Here is a 24840-nt window from a genome sequence, read left to right on the forward strand (position 1 = left end):
ACGGTGACAGGATGGAACACACACGGTAAACGGTGACAGGATGGAACACACACGGTAAACGGTGACAGGATGGAACACACACGGTAAACGGTGACAGGGGTGGAACACACACGGTAAACGGTGACAGCGGGGAACACACACGGTAAACGGTGACAGGATGGAACACACACGGTAAACGGTGACAGGATGGAACACACACGGTAAACGGTGACAGGATGGAACACACACGGTAAACGGTGACAGGATGGAACACACACGGTAAACGGTGACAGGATGGAACACACACGGTAAACGGTGACAGGATGGAACACACACGGTAAACAGTGACAGCGGGGAACACACACGGTAAACGGTGACAGGATGGAACACACACGGTAAACGGTGACAGGGGTGGAACACACACGGTAAACAGTGACAGCGGGGAACACACACGGTAAACGGTGACAGGGGTGGAACACACACGGTAAACAGTGACAGCGGGGAACACACACGGTAAACGGTGACAGGATCGAACACACACGGTAAACGGTGACAGGATGGAACACACACGGTAAACGGTGACAGGATGGAACACACACGGTAAACGGTGACAGGATGGAACACACACGGTAAACGGTGACAGAGCATGGAACACACACGGTAAACAGTGACAGGATGGAACACACACGGTAAACGGTGACAGGATGGAACACACACGGTAAACGGTGACAGGATGGAACACACACGGTAAACGGTGACAGAGCATGGAACACACACGGTAAACGGTGACAGGATGGAACACACACGGTAAACGGTGACAGGATGGAACACACACGGTAAACGGTGACAGGATGGAACACACACGGTAAACGGTGACAGGGGGGAACACACACGGTAAACGGTGACAGAGCATGGAACACACACGGTAAACGGTGACGGGGGGAACACACACGGTAAACGGTGACAGGGGTGGAACACACACGGTAAACGGTGACAGGGGTGGAACACACACGGTAAACGGTGACAGGGGGGAACACACACGGTAAACGGTGACAGGATGGAACACACACGGTAAACAGTGACAGGGGTGGAACACACACGGTAAACGGAGACAGGATGGAACACACACGGTAAACGGAGACAGGATGGAACACACACGGTAAACGGTGACAGAGCATGGAACACACACGGTAAACGGTGACAGAGCATGGAACACACACGGTAAACGGTGACAGGGGTGGAACACACACGGTAAACGGTGACAGGATGGAACACACACGGTAAACAGTGACAGGATGGAACACACACGGTAAACGGTGACAGGGGGGAACACACACGGTAAACGGTGACAGGATGGAACACACACGGTAAACAGTGACAGGATGGAACACACACGGTAAACGGTGACAGGATGGAACACACACGGTAAACGGTGACGGGGGGAACACACACGGTAAACGGTGACAGGATGGAACACACACGGTAAACGGTGACAGGGGTGGAACACACACGGTAAACGGTGACAGAGCATGGAACACACACGGTAAACGGTGACAGGGGGGAACACACACGGTAAACGGTGACAGGATGGAACACACACGGTAAACGGTGACAGGATGGAACACACACGGTAAACGGTGACAGGATGGAATACACACGGTAAACGGTGACAGAGCATGGAACACACACGGTAAACGGTGACAGGGGTGGAACACACACGGTAAACAGTGACAGGGGGGAACACACACGGTAAACGGTGACAGGATGGAACACACACGGTAAACAGTGACAGGGGGGAACACACACGGTAAACGGTGACAGGATGGAACACACACGGTAAACGGTGACAGGGGTGGAACACACACGGTAAACGGTGACAGGGGGGAACACACACGGTAAACGGTGACAGAGCATGGAACACACACGGTAAACGGTGACAGGATGGAACACACACGGTAAACGGTGACAGGGGGGAACACACACGGTAAACGGTGACAGGATGGAACACACACGGTAAACGGTGACAGGGGTGGAACACACACGGTAAACGGTGACAGAGCATGGAACACACACGGTAAACGGTGACAGGATGGAACACACACGGTAAACGGTGACAGGGTTGGAACACACACGATAAACAGTGACAGCGGGGAACACACTCGGTAAACGGTGACAGAGCATGGAACACACACGGTAAACGGTGACAGAGCATGGACCACACACGGTAAACGGTGACAGGGGTGGAACACACACGGTAAACGGTGACAGGATGGAACACACACGGTAAACGGTGACAGAGCATGGAACACACACGGTAAACGGTGACAGGATGGAACACACACGGTAAACGGTGACAGGGGGGAACACACACGGTAAACGGTGACAGGGGGGAACACACACGGTAAACGGTGACAGGATGGAACACACACGGTAAACGGTGACAGGGGGGAACACACACGGTAAACGGTGACAGGATGGAACACACACGGTAAACGGTGACAGGATGGAACACACACGGTAAACGGTGACAGGGGGGAACACACACGGTAAACGGTGACAGAGCATGGAACACACACGGTAAATGGTGACAGGATGGAACACACACGGTAAACGGTGACAGAGCATGGAACACACACGGTAAACGGTGACAGGGGTGGAACACACACGGTAAACGGTGACAGGGGTGGAACACACACGGTAAACGGTGACAGGATGGAACACACACGGTAAACAGTGACAGGGGGGAACACACACGGTAAACGGTGACAGGATGGAACACACACGGTAAACGGTGACAGGATGGAACACACACGGTAAACGGTGACAGGATGGAACACACACGGTAAACGGTGACAGGGGTGGAACACACACGGTAAACGGTGACAGGGGGGAACACACACGGTAAACGGTGACAGAGCATGGAACACACACGGTAAACGGTGACAGGATGGAACACACACGGTAAACGGTGACAGGGGGGAACACACACGGTAAACGGTGACAGGATGGAACACACACGGTAAACGGTGACAGGATGGAACACACACGGTAAACGGTGACAGGGGTGGAACACACACGGTAAACGGTGACAGAGCATGGAACACACACGGTAAACGGTGACAGGATGGAACACACACGGTAAACGGTGACAGGATGGAACACACACGGTAAACGGTGACAGGATGGAACACACACGGTAAACAGTGACAGCGGGGAACACACTCGGTAAACGGTGACAGAGCATGGAACACACACGGTAAACGGTGACAGAGCATGGAACACACACGCTAAACGGTGACAGGATGGAACACACACGGTAAACGGTGACAGGGGTGGAACACACACGGTAAACGGTGACAGAGCATGGAACACACACGGTAAACGGTGACAGGATGGAACACACACGGTAAACGGTGACAGGATGGAACACACACGGTAAACGGTGACAGGATGGAACACACACGGTAAACGGTGACGGGGTGGAACACACACGGTAAACGGTGACAGGGGGGAACACACTCGGTAAACGGTGACAGAGCATGGAACACACACGGTAAACGGTGACAGCGGGGAACACACACGGTAAACGGTGACAGGATGGAACACACACGGTAAACGGTGACAGCGGGGAACACACACGGTAAACGGTGACAGGATGGAACACACACGGTAAACGGTGACAGGATGGAACACACACGGTAAACGGTGACAGGGGGGAACACACACGGTAAATGGTGACAGGATGGAACACACACGGTAAACGGTGACAGGGGGGAGCACACACGGTAAACGGTGACAGAGCATGGAACACACACGGTAAACGGTGACAGAGCATGGAACACACACGGTAAACGGTGACAGGATGGAACACACACGGTAAACGGTGACAGGGGGGAACACACACGGTAAACGGTGACAGGTGGAACACACACGGTAAACGGTGACAGGATGGAACACACACGGTAAACGGTGATAGGGTGGAACACACACGGTAAACGGTGACAGGATGGAACACACACGGTAAACGGTGACAGAGCATGGAACACACACGGTAAACGGTGACAGGATGGAACACACACGGTAAACGGTGACAGGATGGAACACACACGGTAAACGGTGACAGGGTGGAACACACACGGTAAACGGCGACAGGATGGAACACACACGGTAAACGGTGACAGGAGATGGAACACACACGGTAAACGGTGACAGGATGGAACACACACGGTAAACGGTGACAGGGGGGGAACACACACGGTAAACAGTGACAGCGGGGAACACACACGGTAAACGGTGACAGAGCATGGAACACACACGGTAAACGGTGACAGAGCATGGACCACACACGGTAAACGGTGACAGGATGGAACACACACGGTAAATGGTGACAGGATGGAACACACACGGTAAACGGTGACAGGATGGAACACACACGGTAAACGGTGACAGGATGGAACACACACGGTAAACGGTGACAGGATGGAACACACACGGTAAACGGTGACAGGATGGAACACACACGGTAAACAGAGACAGGGGGGAACACACACGGTAAACGGTGACAGGATGGAACACACACGGTAAACAGTGACAGGGGGGAACACACACGGTAAACGGTGACAGGATGGAACACACACGGTAAACGGTGACAGGGGGGAACACACACGGTAAACGGTGACAGGGGTGGAACACACACGGTAAACGGTGACAGGGGGGAACACACACGGTAAATGGTGACAGAGCATGTAACACACACGGTAAACGGTGACAGAGCATGGAACACACACGGTAAACGGTGACAGGATGGAACACACACGGTAAACGGTGACAGGATGGAACACACACGGTAAACGGTGACAGGATGGAACACACGCGGTAAACGGTGACAGGGGGAACACACACGGTAAACGGTGACAGGATGGAACACACGCGGTAAACGGTGACAGGATGGAACACACACGGTAAACGGTGACAGGATGGAACACACACGGTAAACGGTGACAGGGGGGAACACACACGGTAAACGGTGACAGGATGGAACACACGCGGTAAACGGTGACAGGATGGAACACACACGGTAAACGGTGACAGGGGTGGAACACACACGGTAAACGGTGACAGGAGATGGAACACACACGGTAAACGGTGACAGGATGGAACACACACGTAAACGGTGAGAGGGGGGAACACACACGGTAAACGGTGACAGGATGGAACACACACGGTAAACGGTGACAGGATGGAACACACACGTAAACGGTGACAGGGGGGAACACACACGGTAAACAGTGACAGGGGGGAACACACACGGTAAACGGTGACAGGATGGAACACACACGTAAACGGTGACAGGATGGAACACACACGGTAAACGGTGACAGGGGGGAACACACACGGTAAACGGTGACAGGATGGAACACACACGTAAACGGTGACAGGGGTTAACACACACGGTAAACGGTGACAGGGTGGAACACACACGTAAACGGTGACAGGAGATGGAACACACACGGTAAACGGTGACAGGGGGGAACACACACGGTAAACGGTGACAGGAGATGGAACACACACGGTAAACGGTGACAGGAGATGGAACACACACGGTAAACGGTGACAGGGGGGAACACACACGGTAAACGGTGACAGGGTGGAATACACACGGTAAACGGTGACAGGATGGAACACACACGGTAAACAGTGACAGAGCATGGAACACACACGGTAAACGGTGACAGGATGGAACACACACGGTAAACGGTGACAGGAGATGGAACACACACGGTAAACGGTGACAGGGTGGAATACACACGGTAAACGGTGACAGGATGGAACACACACGGTAAACGGTGACAGGATGGAACACACACGTAAACGGTGACAGGATGGAACACACACGGTAAACGGTGACAGGATGGAACACACACGTAAACGGTGACAGGGGGGAACACACACGGTAAACGGTGACAGGATGGAACACACACGGTAAACGGTGACAGGATGGAACACACACGGTAAACAGTGACAGGGGGGAACACACACGGTAAACGGTGACAGGATGGAACACACACGGTAAACGGTGACAGGATGGAACACACACGGTAAACAGTGACAGCGGGGAACACACACGGTAAACGGTGACAGAGCATGGACCACACACGGTAAACGGTGACAGGATGGAACACACACGGTAAATGGTGACGGGGGGAACACACACGGTGAACGGTGACAGGGGGGAACACACACGGTAAACGGTGACAGGATGGAACACACACGGTAAACGGTGACAGGGGTGGAACACACACGGTAAACGGTGACAGGATGGAACACACACGGTAAACGGTGACAGGGGTGGAACACACACGGTAAACGGTGACAGGATGGAACACACACGGTAAACAGTGACAGGGGATGGAACACACACGGTAAACAGTGACAGGATGGAACACACACGGTAAACGGTGACAGGATGGAACACACACGGTAAACGGTGACAGGATGGAACACACACGGTAAACGGTGACAGGATGGAACACACACGGTAAACGGTGACAGGATGGAACACACACGGTAAACGGTGACAGGGGTGGAACACACACGGTAAACGGTGACAGGGGTGGAACACACACGGTAAACAGTGACAGCGGGTACACACACGGTAAACGGTGACAGGATGGAACACACACGGTAAACGGTGACAGGATGGAACACACACGGTAAACGGTGACAGGATGGAACACACACAGTAAACGGTGACAGAGCATGGAACACACACGGTAAACGGTGACAGGATGGAACACACACGGTAAACGGTGACAGGATGGAACACACGCGGTAAACGGTGACAGAGCATGGAACACACACGGTAAACGGTGACAGGATGGAACACACACGGTAAACGGTGACAGGGTGGAACACACACGGTAAACGGTGACAGGATGGAACACACACGGTAAACGGTGACAGGATGGAACACACACGGTAAACGGTGACAGAGCATGGAACACACACGGTAAACGGTGACAGGATGGAACACACACGGTAAACAGTGACAGGATGGAACACACACGGTAAACGGTGACAGAGCATGGAACACACACGGTAAACGGTGACAGGATGGAACACACACGGTAAACAGTGACAGGATGGAACACACACGGTAAACGGTGACAGAGCATGGAACACACACGGTAAACGGTGACAGGATGGAACACACACGGTAAACAGTGACAGGATGGAACACACACGGTAAACAGTGACAGAGCATTGAACACACACGGTAAACGGTGAAAGGGGGGAACACACACGGTAAACGGTGACAGGATGGAACACACACGGTAAACAGTGACAGGGGGGAACACACACGGTAAACGGTGACAGGTGGAACACACACGGTAAACAGTGACAGGGGGGAACACACACGGTAAACGGTGACAGGGGGGAACACACACGGTAAACGGTGACAGGTGGAACACACACGGTAAACAGTGACAGGGGGGAACACACACGGTAAACAGTGACAGGGGGGAACACACACGGTAAACGGTGACAGAGCATGGAACACACACGGTAAACGGTGACAGAGCATGGAACACACACGGTAAACAGTGACAGGGGTGGAACACACACGGTAAACAGTGACAGGGGGGAACACACACGGTAAACGGTGACAGGGGGGAACACACACGGTAAACGGTGACAGGATGGAACACACACGGTAAACGGTGACAGGGGTGGCACACACACGGTAAACGGTGACAGGATAGAACACACACGGTAAACGGTGACAGGATGGAACACACACGGTAAACGGTGACAGGATAGAACACACACGGTAAACGGTGACAGGATGGAACACACACGGTAAACGGTGACAGGATGGAACACACACGGTAAACGGTGACAGGATGGAACACACACGGTAAACGGAGTCAGGGTGGAACACACACGGTAAACGGTGACAGGGGGGAACACACACGGTAAACGGTGACAGGATGGAACACACACGGTAAACGGTGACAGAGCATGGAACACACACGGTAAACGGTGACAGGATGGAACACACACGGTAAACGGTGAAAGGGGGGAACACACACGGTAAACGGTGACAGGATGGAACACACACGGTAAACGGTGACAGGATGGAACACACACGGTAAATGGTGACAGGATGGAACACACACGGTAAACGGTGACAGGTGGAACACACACGGTAAACGGTGACAGGATGGAACACACACGGTAAACGGTGACAGGTGGAACACACACGGTAAACAGTGAAAGGGGGGAACACACACGGTAAACGGTGACAGGATGGAACACACACGGTAAACGGTGACAGGTGGAACACACACGGTAAACGGTGACAGGATGGAACACACACGGTAAACGGTGACAGGGGGGGAACACACACGGTAAACGGTGACAGGATGGAACACACACGGTAAACGGTGACAGGGGATGGAACACACACGGTAAACGGTGACAGGGGTGGAACACACACGGTAAACGGTGACAGGAGATGGAACACACACGGTAAACGGTGACAGGGTGGAACACACACGGTAAACGGTGACAGGGGGAACACACACGGTAAGCGGTGACAGGGGTGGAACACACACAGTAAACGGTGACAGGGGTGGAACACACACGGTAAATGGTGACAGGATGGAACACACACGGTAAATGGTGACAGGGGGGAACACACACGGTAAACGGAGACAGGGGGGAACACACACGGTAAACGGTGACAGGATGGAACACACACGGTAAACGGTGACAGGGGGGGAACACACACGGTAAACGGTGACAGGATGGAACACACACGGTAAACAGTGACAGGGGGGAACACACACGGTAAACGGTGACAGGATGGAACACACACGGTAAACGGTGACAGAGCATGGAACACACACGGTAAACGGTGACAGGATGGAACACACACGGTAAACAGTGACAGGGGGGAACACACACGGTAAACAGTGACAGGGGGGAACACACACGGTAAACGGTGACAGGGGTGGAACACACACGGTAAACGGTGACAGAGCATGGAACACACACGGTGAACGGTGACAGGATGGAACACACACGGTAAACGGTGACAGGATGGAACACACACGGTAAACGGTAACAGAGCATGGAACACACACGGTAAACGGTGACAGAGCATGGAACACACACGGTAAACGGTGACAGGATGGAACACACACGGTAAACGGTGACAGAGCATGGAACACACACGGTAAACGGTGACAGGATGGAACACACACGGTAAACGGTGACAAGGGGGAACACACATGGTAAACGGTGACAGGATGGAACACACACGGTAAACGGAGACAGGATGGAACACACACGGTAAACGGTGACAGGGGGGAACACTCACGGTAAACGGTGACAGGGGTGGAACACACACGGTAAACGGTGACAGGATGGAACACACACGGTAAACAGTGACAGGATGGAACACACACGGTAAACGGTGACAGAGCATGGAACACACACGGTAAACGGTGACAGGGTGGAACACACACGGTAAACGGTGACAGGATGGAACACACACGGTAAACGGTGACAGGATGGAACACACACGGTAAACGGTGACAGGGGTGGAACACACACGGTAAACAGTGAAAGGGGGGAACACACACGGTAAACGGTGACAGGGGGGGAACACACACGGTAAACGGTGACAGGATGGAACACACACGGTAAACGGTGACAGGATGGAACACACACGGTAAACGGTGACAGGGGGGGAACACACACGGTAAACGGTGACAGGATGGAACACACACGGTAAACGGTGACAGGATGGAACACACACGGTAAACGGTGACAGGGTGGAACACACACGGTAAACGGTGACAGGATGGAACACACACGGTAAACGGTGACAGGATGGAACACACACGGTAAACGGTGACAGGGGTGGAACACACACGGTAAACGGTGACAGGAGATGGAACACACACGGTAAACGGTGACAGGGTGGAACACACACGGTAAACGGTGACAGGGGGGGACACACACGGTAAACGGTGACAGGGGGGAACACACACGGTAAACGGTGACAGGATGGAACACACACGGTAAATGCTGACAGGGGGGAACACACACGGTAAACGGTGACAGGATGGAACACACACGGTAAACGGTGACAGGGGGGAACACACACGGTAAACAGTGACAGCGGGGACCACACACGGTAAACGGTGACAGGATGGAACACACACGGTAAACGGTGACAGGATGGAACACACACGGTAAACGGTGACAGGATGGAACACACACGGTAAACGGTGACAGGATGGAACACACACGGTAAACGGTGACAGGGGGGAACACACACGGTAAACGGTGACAGGATGGAACACACACGGTAAACAGTGACAGGGGGGAACACACACGGTAAACGGTGACAGGATGGAACACACACGGTAAACGGTGACAGGGGGGAACACACACGGTAAACGGTGACAGGATGGAACACACACGGTAAACGGTGACAGGGGTGGAACACACACGGTAAACAGTGACAGCGGGGAACACACACGGTAAACGGTGACAGGATGGAACACACACGGTAAACGGTGACAGGATGGAACACACACGGTAAACGGAGACAGGATGGAACACACACGGTAAACGGTGACAGGGGGGAACACACACTGTAAACGGTGACAGGATGGAACACACACGGTAAACGGTGACAGGATGGAACACACACGGTAAACAGTGACAGAGCATGGAACACACACGGTAAACGGTGACAGGATGGAACACACACGGTAAACGGTGACAGGATGGAACACACACGGTAAACAGTGACAGGATGGAACACACACGGTAAACGGTGACAGGATGGAACACACACGGTAAACGGTGACAGGATGGAACACACACGGTAAACGGTGACAGGGGGGAACACACACTGTAAACGGTGACAGGGGGGAACACACACTGTAAACGGTGACAGGATGGAACACACACGGTAAACGGTGACAGGATGGAACACACACGGTAAACAGTGACAGGATGGAACACACACGGTAAACGGTGACAGGATGGAACACACACGGTAAACGGTGACAGGATGGAACACACACGGTAAACGGTGACAGGATGGAACACACACGGTAAACAGTGAAAGGGGGGAACACACACGGTAAACGGTGACAGAGCATGGAACACACACGGTAAACGGTGACAGGGGGGAACACACACGGTAAACGGTGACAGGGTGGAACACACACGGTAAACGGTGACAGGATGGAACACACACGGTAAACAGTGACAGGGGGGAACACACACGGTAAACGGTGACAGGGTGGAACACACACGGTAAACGGTGACAGGATGGAACACACACGGTAAACGGTGGCAGGATGGAACACACACGGTAAACGGTGACAGGGTGGAACACACACGGTAAACGGTGACAGGATGGAACACACACGGTAAACGGTGACAGGATGGAAAACACACGGTAAACAGTGACAGCGGGGAACACACACGGTAAACGGTGACAGAGCATGGAACACACACGGTAAACGGTGACAGAGCATGGACCACACACGGTAAACGGTGACAGGATGGAACACACACGGTAAACGGTGACAGGATGGAACACACACGGTAAACGGTGACAGGGGGGAACACACACGGTAAACGGTGACAGGGGGGAACACACACGGTAAACGGTGACAGGATGGAACACACACGGTAAACGGTGACAGGATGGAACAGACACGGTAAACAGTGACAGGGGGGAACACACACGGTAAACGGTGACAGGATGGAACACACACGGTAAACGGTGACGGGGGGAACACACACGGTAAACGGTGACGGGGGGAACACACACGGTAAACGGTGACAGAGTATGGAACACACACGGTAAACGGTGACAGGATGGAACACACACGGTAAACGGTGACAGGGGGGAACACACACGGTAAACGGTGACAGAGCATGGAACACACACGGTAAACGGTGACAGAGCATGGAACACACACGGTAAACGGTGACAGGATGGAACACACACGGTAAACGGTGACAGGATGGAACGCACACGGTAAACGGTGACAGGGGTGGAACACACACGGTAAACAGTGACAGCGGGGAACACACACGGTAAACGGTGACAGGATGGAACACACACGGTAAACGGTGACAGGATGGAACACACACGGTAAACGGTGACAGGATGGAACACACACGGTAAACGGTGACAGAGCATGGAACACACACGGTAAACGGTGACAGGATGGAACACACACGGTAAACGGTGACAGGATGGAACACACACGGTAAACAGTGACAGGATGGAACACACACGGTAAACGGTGACAGGATGGAACACACACGGTAAACGGTGACAGGATGGAACACACGCGGTAAACAGTGAAAGGATGGAACACACACGGTAAACGGTGACAGACCATGGAACACACACGGTAAACGGTGACAGGATGGAACACACACGGTAAACGGTGACAGGATGGAACACACACGGTAAACGGTGACAGGATGGAACACACACGGTAAACGGTGACAGGATGGAACTAACACGGTAAACGGTGACAGAGCATGGAACACACACGGTAAACGGTGACAGGGGGGAACACACACGGTAAACGGAGTCAGGGTGGAACACACACGGTAAACGGTGACAGGATGGAACACACACGGTAAACGGTGACAGGATGGAACACACACGGTAAACGGTGACAGGGGGGAACACACACGGTAAACGGTGACAGGGGGGAACACACACGGTAAACGGAGTCAGGGTGGAACACACACGGTAAACGGTGACAGGATGGAACACACACGGTAAACGGTGACAGAGCATGGAACACACACGGTAAACGGTGACAGGATGGAACACACACGGTAAACGGTGACAGGGGGGAACACACGCGGTAAACGGTGACAGGATGGAACACACACGGTAAACGGAGTCAGGGTGGAACACACACGGTAAACGGTGACAGGGGGGAACACACACGGTAAACGGTGACAGGATGGAACACACACGGTAAACGGTGACAGAGCATGGAACACACACGGTAAACGGTGACAGGGGTGGAACACACACGGTAAACGGTGAGAGGTGGAACACACACGGTAAACGGAGACAGGATGGAACACACACGGTAAACGGTGACAGGGGGGAACACACACGGTAAACGGTGACAGGATGGAACACACACGGTAAACGGTGACAGGATGGAACACACACGGTAAACGGTGACAGGATGGAACACACACGGTAAACGGTGACAGGGGTGGAACACACACGGTAAATGGTGAGAGGTGGAACACACACGGTAAATGGTGACAGAGCATGTAACACACACGGTAAACGGAGACAGGATGGAACACACACGGTAAACGGTGACAGGATGGAACACACACGGTAAACGGTGACAGGGGTGGAACACACACGGTAAATGGTGAGAGGTGGAACACACGCGGTAAACGGTGACAGGATGGAACACACACGGTAAACGGAGTCAGGGTGGAACACACACGGTAAACGGTGACAGGGGGGAACACACACGGTAAACGGTGACAGGGTGGAACACACACGGTAAACGGAGACAGGATGGAACACACACGGTAAACGGTGACAGGATGGAACACACACGGTAAACGGTGACAGGATGGAACACACACGGTAAACGGTGACAGGATGGAACACACACGGTAAACGGAGACAGGATGGAACACACACGGTAAACGGTGACAGGATGGAACACACACGGTAAACGGAGACAGGATGGAACACACACGGTAAACGGAGACAGGATGGAACACACACGGTAAACGGTGACAGGATGGAACACACACGGTAAACGGTGACAGGATGGAACACACACGGTAAACGGTGACAGGATGGAACACACACGGTAAACGGAGACAGGATGGAACACACACGGTAAACGGTGACAGGGGTGGAACACACATGGTAAACGGTGACAGGATGGAACACACACGGTAAACGGTAACAGGGTGGAACACACACGGTAAACGGTGACAGGATGGAACACACACGGTAAACGGTGACAGGATGGAACACACACGGTAAACGGTGACAGGGGTGGAACACACACGGTAAACGGTGACAGGAGATGGAACACACACGGTAAACGGTGACAGGGTGGAACACACACGGTAAACGGTGACAGGGGGGAACACACACGGTAAACGGTGACAGGATGGAACACACACGGTAAACGGTGACAGGATGGAACACACACGGTAAACGGTGACAGAGCATGGAACACACACGGTAAACGGTGACAGGGGGGAACACACACGGTAAACGGAGACAGGGGGGAACACACACGGTAAACGGTGACAGGATGGAACACACACGGTAAACGGTGACAGGGTGGAACACACACGGTAAACGGTGACAGGATGGAACACACACGGTAAACGGTGACAGGATGGAACACACACGGTAAACGGTGACAGAGCATGGAACACACACGGTAAACGGTGACAGAGCATGGAACACACACGGTAAACGGTGACAGAGCATGGAACACACACGGTAAACGGGGACAGAGCATGGAACACACACGGTAAACGGAGACAGGATGGAACACACACGGTAAACGGTGACAGGATGGAACACACACGGTAAACGGTGACAGGATGGAACACACACGGTAAACGGAGTCAGGGTGGAACACACACGGTAAACGGTGACAGGGGGGAACACACACGGTAAACGGTGACAGGGGGGAACACACACGGTAAACGGTGACAGGATGGAACACACACGGTAAACGGTGACAGGATGGAACACACACGGTAAACGGAGACAGGATGGAACACACACGGTAAACGGTGACAGGGGGTGGAACACACACGGTAAACGGTGACAGGGGGGAACACACACGGTAAACGGTGATAGGATGGAACACACACGGTAAACGGTGACAGGGGGGAACACACACGGTAAACGGTGACAGGATGGAACACACACGGTAAACGGTGACAGGGGGGAACACACACGGTAAACGGTGACAGGATGGAACACACACGGTAAACGGAGACAGGATGGAACACACACGGTAAACGGTGACAGGGGGGAACACACACGGTAAACGGTGACAGAGCATGGAACACACACGGTAAACGGTGACAGGAGATGGAACACACACGGTAAACGGTGACAGGGGGGAACACACACGGTAAACGGTGACAGGGGGGAACACACACGGTAAACGGTGACAGGATGGAACACACACGGTAAATGGTGACAGGGGGGAACACACACGGTAAACGGAGACAGGATGGAACACACACGGTAAACGGTGACAGGATGGAACACACACGGTAAACGGTGACAGAGCATGGAACACACACGGTAAACGGTGACAGAGCATGGAACACACACGGTAAACGGTGACAGGATGGAACACACGGTAAACGGTGACAAGGGGGAACACACACGGTAAACGGTGACAGGATGGAACACACATGGTAAACGGTGACAAGGGGGAACACACACGGTAAACGGTGACAGGATGGAACACACACGGTAAACGGTGACAGGGGGGAACACTCACCGTAAACGGTGACAGGGGTGGAACACACACGGTAAACGGTGACAGGATGGAACACACACGGTAAACGGTGACAGAGCATGGAACACACACGGTAAACGGTGACAGGATGGAACACACACGGTAAACGGTGACAGGGGGGGAACACACACGGTAAACAGTGACAGGATGGAACACACACGGTAAACGGTGACAGAGCATGGAACACACACGGTAAACGGTGACAGGGGTGGAACACACACGGTAAACGGTGACAGGATGGAACACACACGGTAAACGGAGTCAGGGTGGAACACACACGGTAAACGGTGACAGGATGGAACACACACGGTAAACGGTGACAGGATGGAACACACACGGTAAACGGAGTCAGGATGGAACACACACGGTTAGTGGTGACAGGATGGAACACACACGGTAAACGGTGACAGGATGGAACACACACGGTAAACGGTGACAGGATGGAACACACAGGTTAACGGTGACAGGGGGGAACACTCACCGTAAACGGTGACAGGATGGAACACACACGGTAAACGGTGACAGAGCATGGAACACACACGGTAAACGGTGACAGGATGGAACACACACGGTAAACAGTGAAAGGGGGGAACACACACGGTAAACGGTGACAGGATGGAACACACACGGTAAACAGTGAAAGGGGGGAACACACACGGTAAACGGTGACAGGATGGAACACACACGGTAAACGGTGACAGGGTGGAACACACACGGTAAACGGTGACAGGGGTGGAACACACACGGTAAACGGTGACAGGATGGAACACACACGGTAAACGGTGACAGGGTGGAACACACACGGTAAACGGTGACAGGATGGAACACACACGGTAAACGGTGACAGGATGGAACACACACGGTAAACGGTGACGGGGGGAACACACACGGTAAACGGTGACAGGATGGAACACACACGGTAAACGGTGACGGGGGGAACACACACGGTAAACGGTGACAGAGCATGGAACACACACGGTAAACGGTGACAGGATGGAACACACACGGTAAACAGTGAAAGGGGGGAACACACACGGTAAACGGTGACAGGATGGAACACACACGGTAAACGGTGACAGGGTGGAACACACACGGTAAACGGTGACAGGATGGAACACACACGGTAAACGGTGACAGGATGGAACACACACGGTAAACGGTGACAGGGGTGGAACACACACGGTAAACGGTGACAGGAGATGGAACACACACGGTAAACGGTGACAGGGTGGAACACACACGGTAAACGGTGACAGGGGGGAACACACACGGTAAACGGTGACAGGGGGGAACACACACGGTAAACGGTGACAGGATGGAACACACACGGTAAATGGTGACAGGGGGGAACACACACGGTAAACGGTGACAGGATGGAACACACACGGTAAATGGTGACAGGGGGGAACACACACGGTAAACGGTGACAGGATGGAACACACACGGTAAACGGTGACAGGATGGAACACACACGGTAAACGGTGACAGAGCATGGAACACACACGGTAAACGGAGACAGGATGGAACACACACGGTAAACGGTGACAGGATGGAACACACACGGTAAACGGTGACAGGATGGAACACACACGGTAAACGGTGACAGCGGGGAACACACACGGTAAACGGTGACAGAGCATGGAACACACACGGTAAACGGTGACAGAGCATGGAACACACACGGTAAAAGGTGACAGGGGTGGAACACACACGGTAAACGTTGACAGAGCATGGAACACACACGGTAAACGGTGACAGGATGGAACACACGGTAAACGGTGACAAGGGGGAACACACACGGTAAACGGTGACAGGATGGAACACACACGGTAAACGGTGACAAGGGGGAACACACACGGTAAACGGTGACAGGATGGAACACACACGGTAAACGGTGACAGGGGGGAACACTCACCGTAAACGGTGACAGGGGTGGAACACACACGGTAAATGGTGACAGAGCATGGAACACACACGGTAAACGGTGACAGGATGGAACACACACGGTAAACGGTGACAGGGGTGGAACACACACGGTAAACGGTGACAGAGCATGGAACACACACGGTAAACGGTGACAGGATGGAACACACACGGTAAACGGTGACAGGGGGGGAACACACACGGTAAACAGTGACAGGATGGAACACACACGGTAAACGGTGACAGAGCATGGAACACACACGGTAAACGGTGACAGGATGGAACACACACGGTAAACGGTGACAGGATGGAACACACACAGTAAACGGTGACAGGGGTGGAACACACACGGTAAACGGTGACAGGATGGAACACACACGGTAAACAGTGACAGGATGGAACACACACGGTAAACGGTGACAGGGGTGGAACACACACGGTAAACGGTGACAGGGGTGGAACACACACGGTAAACGGTGACAGGATGGAACACACACGGTAAACGGAGTCAGGGTGGAACACACACGGTAAACGGTGACAGGGGGGAACACACACGGTAAACGGTGACAGGATGGAACACACACGGTAAACGGTGACAGGGGGGAACACACACGGTAAACGGTGACAGAGCATGGAACACACACGGTAAACGGTGACAGAGCATGGAACACACACGGTAAACGGTGACAGGATGGAACACACACGGTAAACGGTGACAGAGCATGGAACACACACGGTAAACGGTGACAGGATGGAACACACACGGTAAACGGAGACAGGATGGAACACACACGGTAAACGGAGACAGGATGGAACACACACGGTAAACGGTGACAGGATGGAACACACACGGTAAACGGTGACAGAGCATGGAACACACACGGTAAACAGTGAAAGGGGGGAACACACACGGTAAACGGTGACAGGATGGAACACACACGGTAAACGGTGACAGGATGGAACACACACGGTAAACGGTGACAGGGTGGAACACACACGGTAAACGGTGACAGGGGGGAACACATACGGTAAACGGTGACAGGATGGAACACACACGGTAAACGGTGACAGGATGGAACACACACGGTAAACGGTGACAGGGTGGAACACACACGGTAAACGGTGACAGGGGGGAACACACACGGTAAACGGTGACAGGATGGAACACACACGGTAAATGGTGACAGGGGGGAACACACACGGTAAACGGAGACAGGGGGGGAACACACACGGTAAACGGTGACAGGGGGGGAACACACACGGTAAACGGTGACAGGGGTGGAACACACACGGTAAATGGTGACAGGATGGAACACACACGGTAAACGGTGACAGGATGGAACACACACGGTAAATGGTGACAGGGGGGAACACACACGGTAAACGGAGACAGGGGTGGAACACACACGGTAAATGGTGACAGGATGGAACACACACGGTAAACGGTGACAGGATGGAACACACACGGTAAACGGTGACAGGATGGAACACACACGGTAAACGGTGACAGGATGGAACACACACGGTAAACGGTGACAGGGGTGGAACACACACGGTAAACGGTGACAGGATGGAACACACACGGTAAACGGTGACAGAGCATGGAACACACACGGTAAACGGTGACAGAGCATGGAACACACACGGTAAACGGTGACAGGGGGGAACACACACGGTAAACGGTGACAGAGCATGGAACACACACGGTAAACGGTGACAGGATGGAACACACACGGTAAACGGTGACAGAGCATGGAACACACACGGTAAACGGTGACAGGATGGAACACACACGGTAAACGGAGTCAGGGTGGAACACACACGGTAAACGGTGACAGGATGGAACACACACGGTAAACGGAGTCAGGGTGGAACACACACGGTAAACGGTGACAGGATGGAACACACACGGTAAACGGAGTCAGGGTGGAACACACAGGTTAACGGTGACAGAGCATGGAACACACACGGTAAACGGTGACAGGGGGGAACACACACGGTAAACGGTGACAGGATGGAACACACACGGTAAACGGTGACGGGGTGGAACACACACGGTAAACGGTGACAGGATGGAACACACACGGTAAACGGTGACAGAGCATGGAACACACACGGTAAACGGTGACAGGGGGGAACACACACGGTAAACGGTGACAGAGCATGGAACACACACGGTAAACGGTGACAGGATGGAACACACACGGTAAACGGTGACAGAGCATGGAACACACACGGTAAACGGTGACAGGATGGAACACACACGGTAAACGGAGTCAGGGTGGAACACACACGGTAAACGGTGACAGGATGGAACACACACGGTAAACGGAGTCAGGGTGGAACACACAGGTTAACGGTGACAGAGCATGGAACACACACGGTAAACGGTGACAGGGTGGAACACACACGGTAAACGGTGACGGGGTGGAACACACACGGTAAACGGTGACAGGATGGAACACACACGGTAAACGGTGACAGGATGGAACACACACGGTAAACGGTGACAGAGCATGGAACACACACGGTAAACGGTGACAGGATGGAACACACACGGTAAACGGTGACAGGTGTGGAACACACACGGTAAACGGAGACAGGATGGAACACACACGGTAAACGGTGACAGGATGGAACACACACGGTAAACGGTGACAGGATGGAATACACACGGTAAACGGTGACAGAGCATGGAACACACACGGTAAACGGTGACAGGATGGAACACACACGGTAAACGGAGACAGGATGGAACACACACGGTAAACGGTGACAGGATGGAACACACACGGTAAACGGTGACAGGATGGAACACACACGGTAAACGGTGACAGAGCATGGAACACACACGGTAAACGGTGACAGGATGGAACACACATGGTAAACGGTGACAGGGGGGAACACACACGGTAAACGGTGACAGGATGGAACACACATGGTAAACGGTGACAGGGGGGAACACACACGGTAAACGGTGACAGGATGGAACACACACGGTAAACGGTGACAGAGCATGGAACACACACGGTAAACGGTGACAGGGGTGGAACACACACGGTAAACGGAGACAGGATGGAACACACACGGTAAACGGTGACAGAGCATGGAACACACACGGTAAACGGTGACAGGGGGGAACACACACGGTAAACGGTGACAGAGCATGGAACACACACGGTAAACGGTGACAGGATGGAACACACACGGTAAACGGTGACAGAGCATGGAACACACACGGTAAACGGTGACAGGATGGAACACACACGGTAAACGGTGACAGGATGGAACACACACGGTAAACGGTGACAGAGCATGGAACACACACGGTAAACGGTGACAGGATGGAACACACACGGTAAACGGTGACAGGATGGAACACACATGGTAAACGGTGACAGGGGTGGAACACACACGGTAAACGGAGACAGGATGGAACACACACGGTAAACGGTGACAGGATGGAACACACACGGTAAACAGTGAAAGGGGGGAACACACACGGTAAACGGTGACAGAATGGAACACACACGGTAAACGGTGACAGGATGGAACACACACGGTAAACGGTGACAGAGCATGGAACACACACGGTAAACGGTGACAGGATGGAACACACACGGTAAACGGTGACAGGATGGAACACACACGGTAAACGGTGACAGGATGGAACACACACGGTAAACAGTGAAAGGGGGGAACACACACGGTAAACGGTGACAGGATGGAACACACACGGTAAACGGTGACAGGGGGGAACACACACGGTAAACGGTGACAGGATGGAACACACACGGTAAACGGTGACAGGATGGAACACACACGGTAAACGGAGACAGGATGGAACACACATGGTAAACGGTGACAGGATGGAACACACATGGTAAACGGTGACAGGATGGAACACACACGGTAAACGGTGACAGGATGGAACACACACGGTAAACGGTGACAGGATGGAACACACATGGTAAACGGTGACAGGATGGAACACACACGGTAAACGGTGACAGGATGGAACACACACGGTAAACGGTGACAGGGGTGGAACACACACGGTAAACGGTGACAGGAGATGGAACACACACGGTAAACGGTGACAGGGTGGAACACACACGGTAAACGGTGACAGGGGGGAACACACACGGTAAACGGTGACAGGGGGGAACACACACGGTAAACGGTGACAGGATGGAACACACACGGTAAATGGTGACAGGGGGGAACACACACGGTAAACGGAGACAGGATGGAACACACACGGTAAACGTTGACAGGATGGAACACACACGGTAAACGGTGACAGAGCATGGAACACACACGGTAAACGGTGACAGGGGTGGAACACACACGGTAAACGTTGACAGAGCATGGAACACACACGGTAAACGGTGACAGGATGGAACACACACGGTAAACGGTGACAGGGGGGAACACTCACCGTAAACGGTGACAGGGGTGGAACACACACGGTAAACGGTGACAGGATGGAACACACACGGTAAACGGTGACAGGGGTGGAACACACACGGTAAACGGTGACAGAGCATGGAACACACACGGTAAACGGTGACAGAGGTGGAACACACACGGTAAACGGTGACAGGATGGAACACACACGGTAAACGGTGACAGGATGGAACACACACGGTAAACGGAGACAGGATCGAACACACACGGTAAACGGTGACAGGGGGGAACACTCACCGTAAACGGTGACAGGGGTGGAACACACACGGTAAACGGTGACAGGATGGAACACACACGGTAAACGGTGACAGGGGTGGAACACACACGGTAAATGGTGACAGGATGGAACACACACGGTAAACGGTGACAGGGGGGGAACACACACGGTAAACGGTGACAGGGGGGAACACTCACCGTAAACGGTGACAGGGGTGGAACACACACGGTAAACGGTGACAGAGCATGGAACACACACGGTAAACGGTGACAGGATGGAACACACACGGTAAACGGTCACAGGGGGGGAACACACACGGTAAACGGTGACAGAGCATGGAACACACACGGTAAACGGTGACAGGGGTGGAACACACACGGTAAACGGTGACAGAGCATGGAACACACACGGTAAACGGTGACAGGATGGAACACACACGGTAAACAGTGACAGGATGGAACACACACGGTAAACGGTGACAGAGCATGGAACACACACGGTAAACGGTGACAGGATGGAACACACACAGTAAACGGTGACAGGATGGAACACACACGGTAAACGGTGACAGGGGGGAACACACACGGTAAACGGTGACAGGATGGAACACACACGGTAAACGGTGACAGGATGGAACAAACACGGTAAACGGTGACAGAGCATGGAACACACACGGTAAACGGTGACAGGGGGGAACACACACGGTAAACAGTGAAAGAGGGGAACACACACGGTAAACGGTGACAGGATGGAACACACACGGTAAACGGTGACAGGAGATGGAACACACACGGTAAACGGTGACAGGATGGAACACACACGGTAAACGGTGACAGGGTGGAACACACACGGTAAACGGTGACAGGGGGGAACACACACGGTAAACGGTGACGGGGGGAACACACACGGTAAACGGTGACAGGATGGAACACACACGGTAAATGCTGACAGGGGGGAACACACACGGTAAACGGTGACAGGATGGAACACACACGGTAAACGGTGACAGGATGGAACACACACGGTAAACGGTGACAGGATGGAACACACACGGTAAACGGAGTCAGGGTGGAACACACACGGTAAACGGTGACAGGATGGAACACACACGGTAAACGGTGACAGGATGGAACACACACGGTAAACGGTGACAGGATGGAACACACACGGTAAACGGTGACAGGATGGAACACACACGGTAAACGGAGTCAGGATGGAACACACCCGGTAAACGGTGACAGGGTGGAACACACACGGTAAATGCTGACAGGGGTGGAACACACACGGTAAACGGTGACAGGATGGAACACACACGGTAAATGCTGACAGGGGTGGAACACACACGGTAAACGGTGACAGGATGGAACACACACGGTAAACGGTGACAGGATGGAACACACACGGTAAACGGAGTCAGGGTGGAACACACACGGTAAACGGTGACAGGGGGGAACACACACGGTAAACGGTGACAGGATGGAACACACACGGTAAACGGTGACAGGATGGAACACACACGGTAAACGGAGTCAGGATGGAACACACCCGGTAAACGGTGACAGGGTGGAACACACACGGTAAATGCTGACAGGGGTGGAACACACACGGTAAACGGTGACAGGATGGAACACACACGGTAAATGCTGACAGGGGTGGAACACACACGGTAAACGGTGACAGGATGGAACACACACGGTAAACGGTGACAGGATGGAACACACACGGTAAACGGAGTCAGGGTGGAACACACACGGTAAACGGTGACAGGATGGAACACACACGGTAAACGGTGACAGGATGGAACACACACGGTAAACGGTGACAGGATGGAACACACACGGTAAACGGTGACAGGATGGAACACACACGGTAAACGGTGACAGGATGGAACACACACGGTAAACGGAGTCAGGGTGGAACACACACGGTAAACGGTGACAGGGGGGAACACACACGGTAAACGGTGACAGGATGGAACACACACGGTAAACGGAGTCAGGGTGGAACACACACGGTAAACAGTGACAGGATGGAACACACACGGTAAACGGTGACAGAGCATGGAACACACACGGTAAACGGTGACAGGATGGAACACACACGGTAAACGGTGACAGGATGGAACAAACACGGTAAACGGTGACAGGATGGAACACACACGGTAAACGGTGACAGGATGGAACACACACGGTAAACGGTGACAGGATGGAACACACACGGTAAACGGTGACAGGGGGGAACACACACGGTAAACGGTGACAGAGCATGGAACACACACGGTAAACGGTGACAGGATGGAACACACACGGTAAACGGTGACAGGATGGAACAAACACGGTAAACGGTGACAGGATGGAACACACACGGTAAACGGTGACAGGATGGAACAAACACGGTAAACGGTGACAGGATGGAACACACACGGTAAACGGTGACAGGATGGAACACACACGGTAAACGGTGACAGGATGGAACACACACGGTAAACGGTGACAGGATGGAACACACACGGTAAACGGTGACAGGATGGAACAAACACGGTAAACGGTGACAGGATGGAACACACACGGTAAACGGTGACAGGATGGAACACACACGGTAAACGGTGACAGGATGGAACACACACGGTAAACGGTGACAGGA

The sequence above is a fragment of the Pristiophorus japonicus genome, chromosome 7 (genome assembly GCF_044704955.1).
Source record: "Pristiophorus japonicus isolate sPriJap1 chromosome 7, sPriJap1.hap1, whole genome shotgun sequence".
Classification (NCBI taxonomy): domain Eukaryota; kingdom Metazoa; phylum Chordata; class Chondrichthyes; family Pristiophoridae; genus Pristiophorus; species Pristiophorus japonicus.